Genomic DNA, 20242 nt, shown 5'->3' with positions numbered 1-20242 from the left:
ATCCGTTACGAGGAATTTTCTGTACGATCCTGACAGTATACTGTTCTACGCGATGCTTACAGAATCAGTAGTTAAATTCCGGCAGAATAATATAAGAAAAGCAACCAATATGATTTGCGAGATGCTGTCAAAATCTTATGCGAGATTATCACTGAAAATGCTTGACACCATTACCATGCTGATTCTACACACACCTGCGTTTTTACTGAACTCTCGCAGCAATTCTCGAAATACTCGCAAAATCCTCTACTTGGGATAACTGCAGGAATATAAGCATTTCGGACCGAATTCTAACACAGCTTCTTATGCTGACAAAATATTCGGAATACAGGATGAATCTTTTTTTATAATTGTTGAGGTATTTTATACAATTTTATTCAAAATTATTGCATTATCCTGGACTTATTTTAATCTCATATAGAGTCCTTTTCGGTGTTTCTCGCAGAATCTTATCCAGAATTTCAGCAAAATCTTTTGACATTGTTGCAGAATTTCTTTCTAGAATCTTAAAGTTTTTTTTTTGTCGGAAATATTGCTGAGTTTACACGGAATTTTTGGTCCTGAATATTAAAGAATTTTTTGCGACAATCTAAAAAACCTTCCATGTGATGCTTACCGGACCCCTTTTTTAGATTCCGGCAGAATAATCTCAGGGAATCAACCAAAATCCTCTAGGAAAATGTGTCTTATGGTCGCGTTTCTGCTTCGATACGATTGCAGAACTATCGTTTTGATTCATATTACGGATGCTCATAGGGAAGTGTAACTCAACATAACGCATTCAACATAAATTATTCTGTATGATTCCTCAGCGTTATCGAGCGTCGATAACCTTCAACTTTTGAATGGTGGGTAAAGAAAACGCTTTCGCAATTTGAATAATTTTAATTAAATCGAAATGGCCTTTTCATGATTTTTATTCCGGACGCTTCCTCACTTTTGCCTCATATTCCGGACCCTTTGATTCGAATTCCGGACAGCTCATAGAAATCTTTGATCGAAAAGTCAAATCATCAATTGAAATCGTCAAACCACTAAAATGACGTCTAAGGCGGTTGAGCATTTTAAAATTTCAGATAAATTTATGTAAAAAGCTTATTAAAACTAGCCTCGAAAGTATGAACTTAGGACGGCAAAAATTGAAAAATTTAGTGAGAAATGTTCCCCATACAAAGTAGGGTGTCCGGAATTTGAAGCTGTCCGTAATATGAATCAAAACGGTATCTCCGGGACGCATGTTCGTTCATTTTAAAATGACGATTTCAGGCTGATGAGTTCAGGAAACTTGGGGCTACACGACTATCCAGTAATCGTGAGAAACCTTTCAGCAATCTGAAACTTTGTTTGTTGAATCCTAGTGCTTCTTAGGGGAATTACGTAGTTTTTGGAGGCTAGAAAAAAAACGTATCAACTCGCTGATAAAAGCAAATAATGCCTGGCAAAAATATCAGAAACTTTCTTCTATCAATGAGAATTCATGTTCTCTCTTCTCCAATTTGATCAAAATACACTATTGTTCTCAAGCAGGTTTGGCGGAAAACGTGATTGTGACTTAGTCATTCTTGAAAGCGAAAGTAAGCCAAGAGATGCTCTCAGATAGATTCTTTTGAGAAAAAAAGATGTGCCATCTACTGGCCATCTAGCTGGCTCTGACAATCAGAAGAAAGAAGCAGCGAGCTTCAACGAAAGCTTTAGTAGTATTTAGTATTAACGAAACCCCTGTAAATCTTTCCTGGTAATAATTGAACGATTTTAGGGAAATTTCGAAAGATTTCTGGAGACTCATATGCCAGTTACAAGATTTCGTGGATATTCAATAGCAATGTACAAGATCGTAACTATAAGTTTCGTGCTCTCATCTAAAAGACTCTAATACAGTCATACCTCGATATAACGTAACCTCTTTATAACGTAACTCGCTATAACGTAACTTTTTTTGGCTCCCATTAATTTTTCCAATTTTTATTAAAAACATGAATAATAAACTACAATAAGAATTCTTCATTATTCAATCACCAACAAATACTAAATCAGAGCAATGTAAGTGTTTACTGTCACTGAATACAGTCATGAATCGATATCGCGTGAGATATAAGCTCAACATTAAAATGAACATTTTGTCGTTGCTGTACATTTGTATATATCATTTCTGTTGTTGCATTTACGCTCCCACTGGAATCAAGACTGCTATTCAATTCAATTTTCTATGAAAACTTTGACTTTGATTTAGACTATACATTCAAAAAGACTAGATCGAATTCGGATTAGATTTGTGTGTCGTCGGGCCACGCTGCCACGCTGCCATCGCCATCATAAAAATGCTTAAAGAAATATTTAACTATTGTTTTAGGAACTCCTGCAGATATTCTTCAAATGGTTTCTCGAATAATTTGATATTCTCCTGAAATATCGTCACGGGTTTTAACTAGAATCATTCCGAGGATGCCTCCAGAGATTCTTTCAATAATTTCTCCATGGGATCAACTTAAGGCCTCCTGATATTCATATATAAAACTTAAAACATATTTTTCAAATAAATCTGGCAGGGATCTCACAGAAATTGTACTAGTTAACCCTCCTGATATTCACAGGGTGGCCACCAAATTTCGATATTGAAATTCCCGCTTTTTTCCCGGTTTTCCCGGTATATTTTACATAATTTTCCCGGTTTTTAATCCATTCTTTCCAACGACTTTAGTAGATTTTTTCTATATCAAAAACCGTTTCTTTGAAAAGCATTGTAACATTTTTTTTTTAAATCGGTTCAATTTTTTAGTTGTTTTTCCATAGTAATTTGATTGTTTATCTTCACTATTGGTGCAATGAGTTGACTATTAGATTGTTCTAATCTATTTAGAATCTTATTCTGAAAACTATGGCATAGTCGAAAATCAATGGAACTGGAGCTATCTATTATGGGAAAGAGATGGTTATTTGTACTAATAAAACAGCTCCTACTCTTGACATGGCAGGGATTTAATTTGAATGCTATTTGAACCATATTTACCAATAATTTACCAACCAAGTTTGGCTTCAAAAACTTCAAATTTTCAAGTTCAGATTTTAAGATCTAGAGAACCTGATAACCGTTCACGTTGAAAATTTAATGGATTGGTTGCATACTGGTGATGATAAAACGATCGAAATTTCAGCTCGGAGCTCTGTTTGATTCTCTGCTCTTGAAATGTAGAGATTTGGCTTTTATTTATAATTATCTTAAGTGAATCTTAATGCTGAATTTCAGATAATTTGGCCGACAAAAGCCCCAGGTGCCTAAGGAAATCATTAAGATGCCCAAGTAGTTCTTTACCGTAATTAAATTTATTTCAATTCTTTATGTTTTGATTTTTTTTCGTAAAAATAAAAAGTTTTCGAAAGCAAATGAGTTTAAGATATGGATGAAATAAGGCCACACATTTAGAAGCACTTACTAAGGGCTCACTCACAATTTTAATAACAACAAAAAATATCATTTTTGACATCCACTCACCCTCTCGTAATGCTTTCTGTATAGATATTCTACACATTTTATATGAGCTCTAAGCTAAAATCTTAAATGAGCCCTTATTCAAAACTTTGTCGCTTAGATAACTATAGACATATTAAAAGTTTCTATAAATAAAGGTTTGTTTTCAAGATTAGTTGTGGTATTCAGCAATTACAGAAGAGTGCTAAACCAATCTGCAATAAGTAATTATATTTTGATTCAAAACGTCGAGCAAATTAGAGAAAAGTGCAAAACATATTAGCCCTGACAGTGGAAGAACAAAAATTCAAAAAAAATCGAAACATTGCTATGAACTGAATGAAACATTTTTAAGAAATATGATAATAACATTAAATCATTAATGTTTGAAGGATATTTGTTAAAATTGCGGATGCCTCATGGCAATATCATTAAACATAACTACTTTCTATAACTTATTTTGGAGGTTGGTTGTTTGAAGATTGGAGCTTGAAGATGTTCGTTCAAATTTCCCGGTGATCTTCTCAAATTCCCGGTTTTTCCCGTCTTTTTCCCGGTGGATTCAAATTCCCGTCTTTTTCCCGCTTTTCCCGTTTTTCCCGGTTCGGTGGCCACCCTGTATTCATGTATAAAAACTTCCGAGATTTTCTTCAAAAATGATTACACCAGATTTTTTTTTTAAATTTCAAAACGAATTCAGGGATTCCTCCAAGAGCTTTTATGAACATTTGATCAGCATTGACTTAACGGATTCCCATCTTAAGGATTTCTTGAGGAATTACATCAGAAAAATCTCATTCAATGCCACCAAAAAATGGTTAAAATATTCCTCCAGGAATTTCCCAATACTATGTTCAAGAACTTTTTCAAGGAATTGTTGTTTGTGGTTTCTAGGGATTTTAATTTAAGGATTTAGAATTTATCCAATAGCTTAAAAAATATATTTATTAAATCGACTGTACCTTTGATCAAGAATTTTACCAAGTAATTTTTTCAAGATATAAAGTGGATTTAACTATAAATCCTTTAAAGTATTCCGCTAACGATCCTTGATTTATTTCCGGAGTTTAGATATTATTCCCTTCCAGCGGCCGATTTGAAGAACAATCCAATCATAATTTTTGGAATGCTCTAGAAGTTACTCAAAAAAATCTTATTAGGTATAAAAACCCTCCAAAAAGCATCCAAAAACCTGAAAACCAATATTCTTGGAATATTTCCAGCAATTTCATTATGAGTTTCTGCAGATTTTTCTCCAAATATATATGCAAGAACCATTCTATGTACCACTTAAGTTTCTTTAAGGATTCTATGTGGAACTACATCTTTCATTGATTCCAGCATTTCTTAAGAGAGTTCTCTATGATTTGTTTTAGTAGATTCTTGAAATAATTCTTAAAGCATTGGAGAGATTTTGGATAGAGATTCTTCTACGGTTTTTAGTATTACAAAAATATATTCGGGGATTCGTCCAAAAACTGATAAGTATCACCAGAACTCCCAGAAAATTCTCCTAAAATACTGCCGATAATCCCAACTTTTCCTCGGAAAAATCCCTCAAAAATAATTCTTGTTTTAATGGAGTTTTCTAGTGATTGCTTCACCGAATCTCTTATACATTTTTGGAAGAATTCCTGGAAAATTTATTAATACTGACATTTTGTCAAGAAATTACATTTATTTATTTTAAGAGTTTTACCACGAGTTCCTCAAAATTGTTATTTTTTGTAGTTCCATAATTGCCTGCTAGATATGTTCATGGATAGGTCAGCATTAAAGTTTCTGAGTGTACAAGGATTCCTCCAAAAAACAAATCATGAATACATTTCTTTACGGATTATTGCAAACGAAATGAAAATAAAAAGAAAGATAAAAAATAAACACGGAAAAATATCGAAAAAGTACGTAACAAAGACTGAAAATACCGACTAGGTCAATAATATCAATTAAAGATCCATTTTCTCATCAAACAATACAAGTTGAACGAAATTTGAAATAATTTGGAATATTTTGCTTCGATATAACGTAACCTCGATACAACGTAACGAAAATAGAAATCGAGTTACGCTATATCGAGGTATTACTGTATAAACGAAGACCACAATAACCAGAATAGCAATCCGCGTATTGTGGCATTAACAAACTTTGTAGATTTGTGGTGATTTTATTTGTTTTGTTCCGTAAGGTAACCTGTGATTGTGAATAAAACTTCAGGATACCATCAAAATGATAATGAAAAAAAGAGTGTAAATCATATTAGGGGCAGTAATACTCCACAAAAACGACATTAGATATTTCAATTCAAGCTACTGTATTTTGCACCAATTCAAAAAAAAAACTTTGATACAAAAAGATAAGATTTATATACAAATATTGTGTTCTGAAATCAATACCGACTACCAATGACCATCATATTTTTGCTAATCAATCAACCCAAGTAGAAGAAAAGCAAGAGTATGACCTGCTGCCAAGTATTTGCGTTGTTGTTACTTTTACTGCTTCTGTGTTTATTATCGTCACACTGCCGTGGTCGTTTTCGCACTTTTCCGTCTACCACACAAAATCAACGCATACCGACACATACCCCCCAACAAAATCGCCAACAGGCTGACAATCCGCGCTTGGTATTGGTGCAACCCTTGGTGCGAGGTGAACATCTGTACCGTGCGCAAGTGTGCGTTGCGTGTGGAACCTGCTCTGAGCCAGCGCAACAGCCGTCGTGTCGTGGTCGTGTCGAGTGTCTTGTGTCTGGAGCGCATTGCATCGCATTCGGAGCACCGATCGACCCCCGATTCCACTGACTGCGCGAACTACACGGTCGGTTGTTATCGCCTAGCTAGACTCGCGCGGCCCGACGATACCTTACTACCACGTTACACAGGTAGAGATCGAGGCCATCGGTGTGCGTTGGCTAGAGTGCGACTTTTTCTTGGGAAGTTTTCAAAACCAATTCAAATCACATTAAAAGATTAATTTCGAAGTTTGAGCCAAAAATATTAAGATTTAGAGGTTAAAATAAACTTTCATGTTATAAAGAAAGACCTTCAGTGAAGTACAAAGTGCATCCAGATCATGCAGATATGATCCTTCATCACTAACAAAACTCCTTCCCATGACAACCATGGAGATGTAGAGGAGATCTCGGTCTCTAGTAACAATGTCTGTCACAATAACATTCCTTCCCTTCCCCGATGAACGTAAGGACGTGGCCGGCGTCGTTATTAACTTTTTAATTTTTGGAGTACTCTTCAATGTACACTAAGATGGATAGCTACTCCCAAGCTACATCTCTTGCAACTTTCAATGGTTATGTGCGATTAAATGCTTATGCTTTTAGAATCTTCTCCAGTGTAAAAAAATGGTATAACAAATTCGAATTATTTTTTTTGTCACGGGTTTTGGAAGAGATCGTTCAAATTCGAACTTCACCAATGAAGGAGCCACCGATGCACACCCAAAGTAGGAAATTGATTATTTATTCCTCACACACGCACGGCGGCGCACGATAATCAAGAGGGGAATTGGTGACCGCTTCGCGTTGGAATGAGGGTACAAGATTAGGAAGAAGACCGTGGCCTCCCGGGTAAAACAGGACACGGAGATTCCGAAAGAAACACCATCGGATCGCCCGGGAACGGTTTTTAAATGGGCACGCGTGACGGCAGTTTCATAATTTAATAAGAAAAGAGCAAGGATGGACGGATGGATGGAATGGAAATCGAAGAGGCAAACGACGAACACTGTGGGAAGGTGGTTTCATGCTACCTATCTAACTAGTTGTTATGCAAACGGTTGATTGATTTGATTTTTTCCTCTGTTTTCGATGTGGAATATAAATCCAAAGCAATTTCTCATCCCACCGATGGATAACAAATGGTTCACTTGATGGATAGTGATTGTTAATTGGATTTTTGGTGTGCTGTAGAATTCTTGTATATTTTTTTCAGGCATGATGATTTGATTTTGGATACTCGGACAAAGTTGTATTTCAAAACAATCTTTTTCAAAAAAGTATTTCAACATTTTAACTACATATCGATGCTTCTTCTTCTTCTTCTATCTGGTATACGTCTCAGCTGGGACAGGAGCTGCTTCTTAGCTTAGTGCTCCTCTGAACAATTTCACAGTTAGTAACTAAGAGCTTTCTTAGTCAATCAACCAGTTACGCATTTGCATATCGTGAGACAGGCACTGAAATAGTCTATGCCCTGAGAAATCAAGAAGAAAAGATCCTCGGTCAACGTAATTTTATGTAATGAACAAGACTTAGAGATAGAGATAGAGATTCCTGGCTAACTTTTTAGAAGAATTCAGGTGAATAGACATTTTCAACGGAACATGTAATTTTTTTTCTTAGAATAGTTTTGTAGGATGTTCTGGCTAAACTTACAAAGCGACTTTGAGCTGAATTTTCTGGCTACATATAAACATATTAACTTCGGCGAAAGCCAGGACCAATATATGATAGACCTGCTGTAAAGTTGCTGCAGTAATCTGCGGCTATACAATGAATCTTAAACCTGCTTTCTGAAAAAAAACCTTATCAAAACTCCTCTGGAAAATAAGCCCGAGACGGTTTGGAATACAACCAAAGAATTTGTTAAAAACTCGTCCAGAATTTCAAATGTAATTACTAAATTTGCTAGAAATCATTTTAGAACTTACATTAGAGATATCAAAAAGCAGGCTTACCCTTCATCAACGCCGTTGGAGGACTTCTTTTAACTTATTTGTAAATTATTTTGGTTAAATTTATAAAATACTGTGAGCTCAGAACGGATTGAATTTCAAAAGAGATTTGAACAAAAATGAACTATTTGTAGAAATAGCTAAAAAATATCATGGAGATCATGGAGATATACACAACTTTTTGTTGTTTTTTTTTTTTCAAAATTTACAATATATTTTCACAAAACGGCAAAGTTGCCGTTACCTTCTAAGAATGCCTTTGGAAAAACATGGCTGGCTCCTGAAGAAATTATTTTCGTGAAACTCATGTTAGATCCAATGAGCGATCTTTCTAACAGAAACGATATCTCGCTAAAAAGCATTATACCTAATTGTATATCCCCTATGAAGTTATATACAATTTTCGACATACAGGGTGTCGACTCAATTTTGAAAATAAAATTCCCTGACTTTCCCTGACCTTCCAGTCATTTTCCAGAAAAGTTCGAGACCACTGAGTTGGTTAATTTGAACCGAAATAAGTAAGATTTTTACAAGAAGATACATATTCGTTATGTTATAGGTCGTATGAAAAAACTGATCAAAGGTTTTTGCTGACATTCTTGAACGTTTATTCAAGTTGATATGATAAAACTGAACAATTGAGAATCTATTTACATTTCAAACTTGAAGATCCGTATGAACAAAGATGTTCTCGGCTAGTGAACTACCTCAGACCTAATTTAAAATTTTAGGCATGAACGAAAATTTTGGTCCTCCTTCCTTTTTTATACAAGAGGCAACACTATTACAATCATCCACCATACTTTTTTTAGTGGAAGAAAACTATCCAAAAATTTGGCTTCTTCCAGGCAAAATTCTAGCCATTGACTTTCTTGGAGAATTGCTTCAAGGAATTCCACATAGATTGCTTAGAAATTCTTCTTGAAATTCTTAAGATTTTTTTTTTCCAGATATTCCTTCAATACTTCTCAATGAACTCTTGAAAGATTTCCTCCAGAAGCTCTTCAGCTCCAAGATTCTCTAAAAATTGTTAGACAATGTCTTTCTGTCTTAAATATTTCTAAAAATAGCATTTTGATTTCCTAGAAATATTCCAGGAATGCTTATAAAAATATTTTTCAGGATAACATATTTTTTCCAAATTGTTTTAATTTAGAATATCTTTGATAATTCTTCACGATGATTAGTTACAGTCAGTGAATCAAATTGTCACCAAAGAAGACGAAAAACAGACAAGAAAGCACGCTCGCTCACAACCGTTTATCCCAACTTTTGCGAGTTATGATACAATCTAAAGCAAAATTGTCATGAGAATCGCAGGATGCAACATTATTGTTGCAACCTTTTCAACTCGCGATTAGTCAGTTATTTTAAACACAAAACCAAATTTGTATTATGGATGCTGCTCGATAATGTGAAAATGTTTACCAACTCAGAGAAAGTGCTCGAAAATTGCATTGCGAAGTCCAAAAAATCACTGCGCGCGTGGTGATCGATAATTGTCATATACTGTTCAAGTGGTGATAAACTGATGTTGCGGAATAAAATTGTTGCAACAAGAATAGGATTTGACAATGTCTTTGTTGCTGCGTGTTGGATGACAATTGATTCACTGGTTACAGTTAATATTTTAGGATTTCGATATGAATTACCCCTAGCTTTTCTCCACGAAAAAAATATCTAAATATTCTTAACGGAATGCATTCAGGGCTTGAACAATGCGCTGATTAGAAGGTTTTTAATGTTTCTCTTGTACTTGTCGTACCTTCAGCAATGCTCCGAGGAACTCTTCTAAGAACTCATCTACGAGTATCTCTAAGTAATATCACAAATTGTCAATAGCAGGGCTGGGAAAAAATTCTGAAATTCACTCTACAGTAGCCAAACAAAGCCAATCACAGTCAGCGAAGCCAGTGAAACTCACGTCCATCGCTGCTGTAGGCAAAAAGCTTGAAAATTGCAAAACACCCATTGCCAAGGGCAACCCAAAATTACTGTAGAAAAAAAAAATCAGTGCGCATCGTACCTTCGTGCTGTGCGTACACGAATTCTCTCTGCTCTTGGAAGTTTTCTTAAAAACTACCTAAATCAATAAAACAGTACTTTTCAGTGCTAAAATTAAAAACCGGTACTTTTCAGTGCTACTTAAACAGTACTTTTCAGTACTATTTTTTCTACTATTGATCCCTTTACGATCCTTGTTTGGACCCGTGCCTTCGATTTTTCGTTGGACCCGTTGGCGGTGGTAATCCTTCTTGGACACCGTCTAGGGAAAAAACCTCTCGAAGGTCACGTCTTTCTCGTTTATTAACTAAACATGGTATCAACAACTAACAAAAGGAAGAGTGAATCTCTGGATTCACTACTTCCTTCCAAAAAAGTGGGTTTTAAAACTGTCACTACACGTGGCAAGAATGGAAGAAAGGACGCTTCCCCGGAATGCGAACTTTCTTCCAAGGGTGAAATGAATAATTGTATCGAAATGAGCAATCAGTTCGATGCTCTAGACAAATTTTCCGAACACCAAATCGAAGCAGCCTCTAGCCCAGGCTCTTTGATTCAAGTGAGGAAGCAAAGAGTGCCGCCTATCGTGGTCAGTTGTTCCGAATTTGCGGGATTTAGGCAGGAGATCTTGAACTCCATTAGGGGAATCAAGATTTCCTTCCAAATCGCAAAGAAAGGAGACTGTCGCGTTTTGCCGGAAACTCTTAAAGATCGTGAGCTTCTTCTCAAACATCTTGAAGAGAAGAAGCACAAATTTTTTACTTATGACGACAAAACTGAACGTTTGTTCAAAGTTGTCTTGAAAGGTCTCTCAAGTGACTATAAATCACCTGAAGAGATCAAAAATGGAATAAATGATTTACTTGGATTTTCCCCAGTCCAAGTAATCATTATGAAAAAGAGAACCCAATCTGGCATTGGTCGGAAAGGGCTTTCTCAAGAATTTTATTTAGTTCACTTTAACAAAAAAGAACTAAATAATATTAAAGCTTTAGAAAAAGCAAAACTTTTGTTTGATGTCCGTGTGACATGGGAACATTTCCAGAAACCTGGAGGAAATTACCAGAACCCCACTCAGTGCCGTCGGTGCCAAAAGTGGGGTCATGGTACAAAAAATTGTCGCATGGATGCTAAATGCATGATTTGTGGAGGTTCTTCTCACGCCAAGGACGTCTGTCCAGTGAAGGAAGATACCACTAAGTTCATATGCTGTAATTGCGGGGCTAACCATAAGTCCAATTTTTGGAATTGTCCTTCACGCAAAAGGGTCATTGAAGCTCGTGCCAGGCAGATGAAAGATAATATCCGTTACGATAACGGTCGTTTCCGGAATTTGCCTGGTAGAGTATCGAACAATGCTCATTTTTCAGTTAACGATCGCTTGATCATGAATCATACCCATCGGGAAGATCATAATCATGCTCATTCACAAACTAATTTTAATCCGTCGGGTAGCCGTTCGAATCTTTCTATTTCGAATGTATCTACCCACGGTAAATCCTTTGCCGATATCGTAGCAGGAAATTTGAACTCCTCCCCTGTTCGTTCCATGAGTACCCATTCTACTTGTTTCAAATCAAATGGAAAAAACCCTACCGACACAGGTAACTCTTACTCAGAGAAACTTTAAAGTAGATGGAGTACCGTGTACCTTTTAATTCCGCTCCTAAATGCTTATCTTTGACAGATACGCGTATTTCGACTACCACTTGCAGTCTTCTTCAGTGTCAGTTACTCGTATCCACTTGAAAATAAGATTTCTCAATTGGACCCTGGCTCTAAGCCCTTTTGGAAATTATCTAAAATTTTGAAAAAACCTCAGAAGCCAATACCGGCATTGAAAGACGAAAACAAATTATTACTAACTAATTGTGAAAAAGCTCAAAAACTTGCTATGCAGTTTGAAAGTGCGCACAATTTTAATTTAGGACTTACTAGTCCAATTGAAAATCAAGTTACTCAGGAGTTCGAAAATATTCTCAATCAAGAGAACGTTTTCGAAAATGCCTGGGAGACTGATTTGGAAGAAGTGAGAACTATTATTAAAAAATTCAAAAATATGAAAGCTCCTGGTGATGATGGAATTTTCTACATCCTCATCAAGAAACTTCCAGAAAGTAGCTTATCATTTTTAGTTGATATATTTAACAAATGTTTTCAATTAGCATATTTTCCTGACAAATGGAAAAATGCTAAGGTTGTTCCAATTTTAAAACCAGAAAAAAATCCCGCAGAAGCTTCTAGCTATCGTCCAATCAGTTTGCTATCCTCCATCAGTAAACTTTTTGAAAAGGTTATTTTGAACAGAATGATGGCCCACATCAACGAAAATTCAATTTTTGCCAATGAACAGTTCGGATTCCGCCATGGACATTCGACCACTCATCAACTTTTACGTGTAACAAATTTGATCCGTTCCAACAAATCTGAAGGCTATTCTACTGGTCTTGCTCTTCTAGACATAGAAAAAGCATTCGACAGTGTTTGGCATGAAGGTTTGATTGTAAAATTGAAAAACTTTAATTTTCCAACATACATTGTTAGAATAATTCAAAGTTATCTGTCAAATCGTACACTTCAGGTTAATTATCAGAACTCCAGATCTGAAAGACTTCCTGTAAGAGCTGGTGGTCCCCAAGGCAGCATTTTGGGACCAATATTATACAATATTTTCACATCTGACTTACCTGAGTTACCTCAGGGATGTCAAAAATCTTTGTTTGCGGATGACACAGGCCTCTCCGCCAAAGGACGAAGCCTGCGTGTCATCTGTAGTCGATTGCAAAAAAGTTTGGATATTTTTTCTTCATACTTGCAAAAATGGAAGATTTCTCCTAATGCTTCCAAAACTCAACTAATAATATTCCCACATAAACCAAAAGCTCTTTATTTGAAACCTTCAAGTAGACATGTTGTCACGATGAGAGGGGTTCCAATAAATTGGTCAGATGAAGTTAAGTATCTAGGGCTCATGCTAGATAAGAATTTAACTTTCAAAAATCACATTGAGGGCATTCAAGCCAAATGTAATAAATATGTAAAATGTCTCTATCCCCTTATTAATAGAAAATCAAAGCTTTGTCTTAAGAACAAGCTTTTGATATTCAAACAAATTTTCAGGCCAGCCATGTTGTATGCTGTACCAATATGGACTAGCTGTTGTAATACCAGGAAGAAAGCTCTGCAGAGAATTCAAAATAAAATTTTGAAAATGATTCTGAGGCTTCCTCCCTGGTATAGTACCAATGAGTTACATAGAATATCCAATGTTGAAACATTGGAACAAATGTCAAATACAATCATTAATAATTTCAGGCAAAAATCGTTACAATCTTCTATTGCCACGATTAATGCGTTATATGTTTAGGTTAAGTTAGGTTAAGTATATTAAAAACTTTTTTTTTTTCCTCTTATAAGCAGGTGAAATCAACTCACCTGTAAAAAATCTGAACTGCTACGGCAAATGAAATGTAATATGTTGTTAACAAAATGTTAATAAAATCTTAAATTTGTTTTACCAAATTAGGATGATAGTGTTGTCTAATATCACAGAACACCTAGATATAAGAAATGAATGTAATGTTTGGAATGATACTAATAAAGAAATAAAAAAAAATAAAAATAAAAAAAAAAAAAAACAGTAGAAAAATGTTCTATTTTCCGCTGCATTTCCCGCATTAAGAGCCTTCAATGACACTAACGTTTTAGAAAATTCATGCACCCAACATAGGCTACTTGATGAGATTCACGTTTTTGAAATACTGTACCACGTAATTTTCGTGAAATTCAAGCCTACTACTATTACCATTCCCAGCACTGGTCCATAGATTATCAAGATTATTTCAAAATGATATTCCTGAAATTTCTGCTTTTCAATGATTTTCTGGATTACTAAAAATAATCGAGGAACTTTGAGAATCATCCTCAGAATTTCTGGAGAATTTTCTGGGTCTTGGTTCCTTAGTCGAGTGGTTAAAGTCCACGGCTGCAAATCAAAGCCATGCTGAAGGTGTATTGATTTAGCATAATCAATTACTTTGCAGACAATAAACTCGTTTGATGTTGTAGTATTGATATTTTTTCCCTGATCTCAAGTGAAATTCCCTGATTTTCCCTGACTTTCCAGGTCAAAAATAAATTCCCTGGCATTCCCTGACTTTCCAGGTTTTTCCAGGTAGTCGACACCCTGGACATAGATTCGAAAAGAAATTTCCAAACATTATATCAAACATTTGGAAACGCATCTCGTCAAAAATTCAACAAAAATCTGCCCAAGAATACCTAAAGGACCTCACTACCTGTTTGTCCATCTGTCGGGAATGGTTGAAAGAATTCACTGTAAATCTGGGGAAATCCATACAAAATCTTGTTGGGGGACTCATAGCAACTCATTCATAGATTAAGGACTATTCGAACCAGTAATACAGACAAGACTTCATCACGAATCAGTATCATCGGTAGCTTCAAAAACCATCAAACGGAATACTTAATAAATTTGCCCAAAATTCCAATAGATCTCCCAAGTTTTTTGCCAATAATCTCAGCTTTTCGCCAACCGGTACGAATCTTCTGAGAATTAAAAAAAAACAGCTGATGTTCTTTTCTAGAGTCCACTAAAAACCTTATAAGCAATCTACCAATTACCTTTTTATTGATCTCTCAAAGAATTTGCGAGAAACTGGCCCATTTTTGCCTCGATTCCTGTGGAGAATCCTGCAAAGATCTTATTAAAAATTTGCAATGAATTTAAATGAAAATCTATCGATCATCTCAACAAGCACATTGCCTGGATTCCTTAAGTACCGTCAAACGGGGTATCTTGCAACATTTCGACATATAATCGAATTTACGTTTGTTTTATCATTGAGGTAAATTATCATAATTTATTCCGCCGTTTATTGACCTTAGATATACAACAGAAGCTTTTGGCGAGGGTTTGGGTATTTTTTCTTTTTTGATTGGTTTGCTAAAGGTGAAAATCGTATTACACATTGGATTGTATTAAATTAATGTTGAAAAACGTTCCTTGTACCACACAAGCGGTAGAAACATGTCATTCGAGGCATTTTCTATCAGTTACAGTATTAAGTAGTGTACAAATTGTCATTATAAAAGTTTTGATAATTTGATGCTTAAACGCTATAAAAATTCAAAAACGTTTTTGATTACCCTAGTGAGGTAATTTGCAACAGCAATTTAGATCTCAATTGTTTGATAATCCTTGTAGTTTGTCTTCGAAAACACATGACGAGGCAAAATTTAACATATATTTGTTCAGGAACATTCAAATGTTTGTATCTCAATCAATTCAATACACTTTTGGTACTATATATTAGAAAATTTACATAAATCGAATAATTATAAGATTAAGTTTTATTTTCTTCATGAGAATAATGAAAAAATGTATAGGGAACGGGCCTGGTGTAGTGGTTAGAACACACGCCTCTCACGCCGAGGACCTGGGATCGAATCCCATCCCCGAGATAGTCACTTATGACGTAAAGGCCATAGTGACGACTTCCTTCGGAAGGGAAGTAAAACCGTTGGTCCCGAGATGAACTAGCCCAGGGCTAAAAATCTCGTTAATAAAGATAGAAAAAAATTAAAAATCTATATAAGAATTAACTTGCAGATCTGCCATTGGGAACTTTCTGCATGAAGTATGATGAAAGTTACGTTAAAACACCCACAGCGACCATTTGAAGACATACATTTCAATATATGATACAGTCATCTCTCCCTTACTCGATATTGAAGGGACCATCGAGTTAGGGAGGTATCGAGTTACAGAATACGAAAGCAGTGCAACTGCGTTCCAAGGGACCATCGAGTTAGCCATGAAAACCAACTTTTACTATGGTTCTCTAACTCGATATCGAGATACGGAATATCGAGTAAGGGAGAGTTAACTGTACCTCGCATTGATTTGAATATGTATAAAAATAAGTTATGTGAAATAAAACATAAAATACCATTGTATTTGTAAAAAAGTTGCATTAAAACGTTTTAATGGCATTCCAATAACTGCCAAGACTCATGATATGCTAGAATTTCTTCGTGTGAACACCCTTTGCTATGCCAAAGAAGGTTTCAATTGATTTGGTTTAATACTCATTATTCAAGCAATAATTATTAGTTTTCTAAGAGTAGACTAGCTTGGTTTCGGTTATTGTCATGCTTTTACTGCAGAAAATTATTAAATGACCATAATAACATGATATAGGATATATTTTTAATAGTGTACTTTAGGGAACACTGTGTGTTGCATGAATAGAAATATTAGAAGTAGAACGCTAATGGCGCTGTTCTCACAAAACTGAATTAGTTTTTTATCACCTTTAACTATATTTTTTCATTGTTTGTTCGATGCCATGTTGTAGTGGATGATTTTAAAATTTATTTGACACTATGAGGACCGGTACTCAAGCTGTCAGCGCGTGGCAAACTAGATGTTGGTAACACGAGCAGTAGCGACATTAGCATTCTTAGGTTAATGCTTCTACTGTTGCATGTAACCCCACATCAGGGGTAGCATTAAAAATGCATATTTTTCGTCTTTCCTGAACCCAGAAAACTAAATATTGATAAAAATTAATACTACGTGGTATTCTTTACATGGCGATTAGGGTACCAGATAGTTTTTGTCTCACCTGAATCCTCAAATTTTAGCTTTGAAGTTTAAAATTGTTGCAAGTTACCTAGTTTGACTGTACCCTTCTAAGAATGTTGATGTTCTGTAAAATTACCTAATCCTTTGAATTTGTTCAATATCTTTCCGCAATAAATGTACAAAGCATTTCACAAGAAATCGGTAAAAATTGTTAGAATAATCTCCCAAACAATTCCCTAGGAAACCAACGGTTTTTTTTTTTCAAAGGATTATGATAAAACAAATAACAAAGTTACGAGTTGACAGCCAGTTTTCTTGTTTCGCCCAAGGTCTTAAAATTGGACAAACCGGTTCTTTTGTTTGAAATACATTTTTCCCGGTATATTGTTCAAATACTCGGATTCACCCGCTTTTTCCGGATGGATGGACATTTTGAATACTAGAAACAACTCTTGAGCTAATCCTGGCATACTCACTGGAATCATTTTCAGAGAAATCCCTATGGAAATGGCTGGAGGTAGTTGCGTTGGAGTGCTGGAGGATTCCCTGAAGCAAGGGTTGAATTCTGAGAATATCTCTCACTTATCGCTCTCTTTAACCATCATGATCCGCAGCACATCATGAGAACCTGTTCATCATTTTCTCTCTCTCTCTCTCTCTCTCTCTCTCTCTCTCTCTCTCTCTTCTCTCTCTCTCTCTCTCTCTCTCTCTCTCTCTCTCTCTCTCTCTCTCTCTCTCTCTCTCTCTCTCTCTCTCTCTCTCTCTCTCTCTCTCTCTCTCTCTCTCTCTCTCTCTCTCTCTCTCTCTCTCTCTCTCTCTCTCTCTCTCTCTCTCTCTCTCTCTCTCTCTCTCTCTCTCTCTCTCTCTCTCTCTCTCTCTCTCTGGGGCTCTCGTTCACTGCTGATATTTATCTAACTTGCTACAACTTGCGAAATACAGTCAATCATGGACCGACATAGACAGTATGGTTTTCTTCGCTTATTTTATCGCGTTTCGATATCTAATGAGAACAAATTCTGGAATGCCTGTTCTAGAGCAACTTCCGAAGAAATTCTTCCAAGCATATTTCTGAAGCATTTTTTCAAGCATTTCTGAATCAATTCCTCGTACAATTGATGGACGAATCTCAGGAGGAATTTCTCGAGGGACCCCTGAAAGTATGGTAGAAGAAATCTCCGTACCAAACAACTAGACAACTCCTGAAGGTTTTCCTCGAATCTAAGAAAAAATACCTGACGAACCTATGGAATAGTGTGTGAGAATCCCTGTAGTCTCTGGAACTTTGCACCAGGAATTCAATTCTCGAAGGAATCCCTATAAAAAATGGCTGAAAAAATATCTGAGAAATGGACATTGGAATTCCTGGAGGAATTATTGTAGGATTTAACCTTTAAACATCAAAAAAATCATTTGTGGATTTTCTCGAAAGAATTCCTGCAGGAATCTTTGAAAGATTTCCTAAGGTACACACTTAATTTAGAATGCCGAATCTCGGCTTATTTTAACCGAGATCCGCACAGCCGAGTAGTCAAACATATTTCCTGGGATCTCAGAAAATAAAAGCCGAGTATCAGTAAATCGTGCTTCGTTGCTAAGCAACCGGACAATTTGTTAGCTGAGTCTCGGTTAAAATCGGGAAACCGAGATTCGCACAGCCGAGCTCGTGAAAAAAAAAAATCTAAGTGTGTAACTAATGAAGAAATTGGAGAAATAAATACTGGATACAACTCTGAAGCAAATCTTAGCAGAGTCCTTGAGAATAATTTCAGAGTAAAGTCTGTGGCAGTTATTGGAAAGTGGAGATAGCTTTGGAGTGCTAAAGAATTTCCTGTAGAAATTTTTCCAAGCATTCTTTGAAAAATGACTGATCGATTCCTGGGACAATTGATGGAGTAATTTCTCAAAGGGCTTCTGAAAGTATTCTAGAAGAAATTCCTGAAGGGATCAACTAGAAAAACACCTTAAGCGTTTCCTCGAGAAATCTGAGAAGATATATCTGAAGGAGCTGTGGAATTGTTGCATAAGAACTTCTGAAACCTAAAATGGAGCTGATTTCTAGGTTCCTGAAATTCTTACGCGACTATTCGACAGGCTCAACAGGTAGTTTTTTCTATCGCTCACAGAAATGGGAATAAAGTGACAGTTACAGAAGAGACTTTATAAACCTTCCATCAATAAACACGTCAAAACGATTAACTCTCACATAATTTGTGATCTCGCCCTAAAAGCCATTGGTAACCGAGCGTGTAGCTTGTTGTTACCGAGCAAACGAATGGATTTACACGGTATTCAATAATGCTACGATGAAGAGAAGATACTTCTCTATCTCCCAGTGGTGATAGTTTTCATCCTGATTCATTAATTTGCTTAGAAACAATGAGCTACACACTCGGCTACCAATGGCTTTTAGGGCGAGATCACAAGTTATGCGAGAACTGATGTAATATACACTTTGTAGTAGCGAAGAACCCGTTGTAGTTGTAGTTGTAGTTGTAGAGATCCGTTCAAATGGAGTTTGGGTTTTAGCTTTTTACCATCCTCAATGTACAACAATAACACTACCCTTAATAGTTCTAGATTAACAACGGTGCCGGCTACTTCCTTATGTCCATCGGAGAGAGGAAGGAATGTTAATGAGATAATCGTTGTTACTAGAAACCGGAGAATCTCCTGCATTTCACACAGCTACTTTATTTGGTGTGTTTTGTTAGGGATGAATGAGGTATTCGACCGTATGTATACCACTGTGATAAACGCTTAAATCGATTTATTCAATGCTAGCAAAGACCAACCCCGTCCTAGACTTTATAAACCTTTCATAAAACATATAAACTGTTTAGAGGCCTGCTACCATCCCTGCACTATCGAAACAATTAGATGACCACTGAACAAATCTTGTGAGCTTCATATTCTAAAAATAGACTAAGAAATTCAAGTTTGAAATGACCTTGATAATATTCAACATTAGGAATTATCCCTGAAGATATTCGTTAGGAAAAACTCTTGAAGTGATCTTTGAAAGATCTTCCAACAAATTGGAGAAATCGGTAGAAGAATTACTGCAAACTTATATGAGGAACATACTGCGATATTCCCTGCAAATATTTTCAAAGTAATCCCTGTAGAAATTGCTAGCGGTTGTACCGGGTAAGTTCTGAAGAATTTTTTGGGTCATATTCTGAAGTTATTTCTGGATGAAAACCTGGGAAAATTGGCGGAGAAGTTTCTAGAGAAACTTCTGGATGTATCTCTGAAAGTATTGTGAAAGGATTCTTTGGAGAAATTACGAGAATTCCGGAAGCTTTTCTTTTCGAGATTTATTGCAAAAAGAAAAGGGAAACAAGTGACAATTTTGATTTAAGAAGACACTACAGATATCTTCCATTAAAATAGTAACAAAGTTTCTGAAAGGATGCTTACTACCAATCTTATGAGCTTAATATTCGATAAATACTTAGGTAAAGAAACTG

The 20242-nt window shown here is 35.9% G+C and overlaps 1 protein-coding gene across 12 annotated transcripts in view; it reads right to left on the bottom strand.

Annotated features, from left to right (window-relative positions):
- Positions 1-20242, bottom strand: part of LOC5567364 (RNA polymerase II elongation factor Ell) — a 307226-nt gene that overhangs the window by 284238 nt on the left and 2746 nt on the right. The gene's annotated exons all lie outside the window — the stretch shown is intronic.

The sequence above is a fragment of the Aedes aegypti genome, chromosome 3, assembly GCF_002204515.2.
Source record: "Aedes aegypti strain LVP_AGWG chromosome 3, AaegL5.0 Primary Assembly, whole genome shotgun sequence".
Taxonomy (NCBI): Eukaryota; Metazoa; Arthropoda; class Insecta; order Diptera; family Culicidae; genus Aedes; species Aedes aegypti.
This window is presented reverse-complemented; position numbering and strand designations above follow the sequence as displayed.